The 2,360-nt window shown below is 41.2% G+C and overlaps 1 protein-coding gene across 1 annotated transcript in view; it reads left to right on the forward strand.

The window, feature by feature from the left end:
- The window catches only part of LOC107118833 (echinoderm microtubule-associated protein-like 6), a 159,828-nt gene that overhangs the window by 140,204 nt on the left and 17,264 nt on the right, over positions 1-2,360 (forward strand). The window lies entirely within an intron of this gene.

Consider the following 2,360-nt stretch of genomic DNA (forward strand, 5'->3'; position numbering starts at 1 on the left):
TCCTTCCACCAAGGAACTTAGGGAACCATACATGGCCCCACTGGTTATTTTATCCTTACAACAATATTAAGAGACAGGATAAGGAGAAAGACTGCTTGCCCCAAGGTCACTCATAGTGCAATCATATGCTAATTTACTCCAATCTAAACCCATTGATTTCAGTGGGTTTAGGCCAGAGTAACTCTGTAGGATTGCCCTGCTAATGAGCTTCATGATAAAGCAGGGATTTGAACTAGATCCTCACCTGACATTCTGACTGCTACGCAGCACCACAATAGCGTTGGAAAACCTGAAAAACTTTTAAATCTTCCTTGTGCTCTAGGATATCCACCTCTGTTTTAATTTGCTACTAACATTAAGCTAAATGGTTGGCATTAACAATCCTTTAAAAAAACCAAAACAACAAGCATTACCAATGCAGTGAGAAATTACATGAGGAAATACACAAAAATGCCATTCCATTTTCACTGGAGGGCACAAGATATTAGCCAGATGTGTCATAACAAACATATCTTGTCTTGTGTTAAAAGGTCCACATGAACCACATGTCTGTTTCTAGACACAAGTTGGCCTGTAAAGCCTCAAGTAGCCTGGGTCTCCCACTGTATCTTCCCCAAACAATTTTTCTAGCTCACTCAGATCATCATCAGGGCCAAGATCTTGGGTCTATTCTGCTATTTTGTTTGGTAGGTGGTAGCTGGCCATTTTTGGTGGTAGTACCATGCCTTTGGAACACTTTCCCTGGCAATGACCCCTGGGCACTGACTTTTTGTAATGTAAGAGTCAAGTGAAAACTATTTTGTTCTCTTGGGCCTTTTGATAAGTGTAAAGGGTTTTGTGTTTTGTTGTTGTTACTGCTGTTTTGGGTATGTGTGGTCTTGAATTTCTGGTTTACTGTTAATTAATTCTTAATTGTTTTATTCTAAATGCTTATAAGCTGTTTTAGATACTATATATGTGTAACAGGGCATAAATAATTTAAAATAAATATGAATTTAAAATATAAATAGCTTTAACTTTTTCCATGATGGCCACAGATATCTTTTACTTTTCCATATAATTAGTGAATCAAAAAATGTAGTTTCTGGTGTTGTATCCTACAAATTTGGATCTTTGAGGCACCTGAGCAGAGGCATAAATCTTGGGTACCGATATCACTCTGCATAACTGCATCAATGCTGCTTATGCTGGGTTCTGAGATCCTGTTCCTGGATACACTGGCTTGAAACCAAAGTAGCTTGAAACTAAAGTAGCATCAAGTTGCTTCCCCTCACTTAAGGGGCTTTTCTCTTCCCCCTGCAAGCAGAGCTCCCCTGTACCCTCTGAAAGCTGAAGGACCCTCCAGTAGGGCTTTTTAGGGGCACAAGGGGATGAAGCAGGGGAAGGGGAACCTCCATGTGCATGAAAGTGCTTTCCATTCGTATGGGAGAAAGGTTGGGTCCGAGCCCATGTTTTGTTATAATACCTTGCCACTTCACATGGGGGTACATGAACATTACAATAAACTTACAGTGCAATCCTATGTAGAGTTGCTCCCCTCGAAACACATTGACTTCAATGGGCTTAGACTGAAGTAACTCTTCATAGGATTGTACTGTTGGTGGCTGAGGCGTGGTTGCCTGCTGGCAGTTGCTGTAAGAGACTGAGGAAGAGAGAAATGTGAGGGCAATAGTAATGAGATTAGAACATACCAAAGCAGAGCAGAAGCAGAGAATGAATTTATACTCTGCTCCTCACTCGGAGTCTCAGAGCGGCTTACAAACTCCTTCTCCTCCCCAGAACAGACACCCTGTTAGGTAGGTGGGACCAAGAGAGCTCTTTCCAGAACTGTCCTTGAGAGAACAGCTCTGGCAGAACTATGGCTTGCCCAAGGCCATCCAGCAGCTGCAAGCAAAGAAGTGGGGAATCAAATCCAGTTCTCCCAGACTAGAGTCCATGCACTTGACCACTACACCAAACTGGCTTGGAGGACTAGTTGAAAAATATAAGTAAATCCATTATGGTCCTTTAAATAACAGGTTTGTTTATCTGCAGTGTATATACAGATTCATGATAACAGCACAGAGATGTTGCAAAAGTCTGCAGTATTTTTTAGCATCTTGACACCCACCAAGTGCAGAGATGCACCAAAAGATACATTCTGATGCTGTTTTTTAGTGTTCTACTTGATTAAACTGATGTCACAGCACCTAGTTTCATACAGAGCCAGCAGCTGTGCATTTCATAACCATCTCTTGAACAGATTAGCATGTATAATAGCTGTATATCTGGGGTACATGTTAGCAGAGTAAATCTGTCTTCGGGTTCTTCTGACATTTACAAACTTTTTAAATTTCCTACACACACACACACACACACAC

This window comes from Gekko japonicus, unplaced genomic scaffold, assembly GCF_001447785.1.
Source record: "Gekko japonicus isolate JY-2015 unplaced genomic scaffold, Gekko_japonicus_V1.1 scaffold261, whole genome shotgun sequence".
Classification (NCBI taxonomy): domain Eukaryota; kingdom Metazoa; phylum Chordata; class Lepidosauria; order Squamata; family Gekkonidae; genus Gekko; species Gekko japonicus.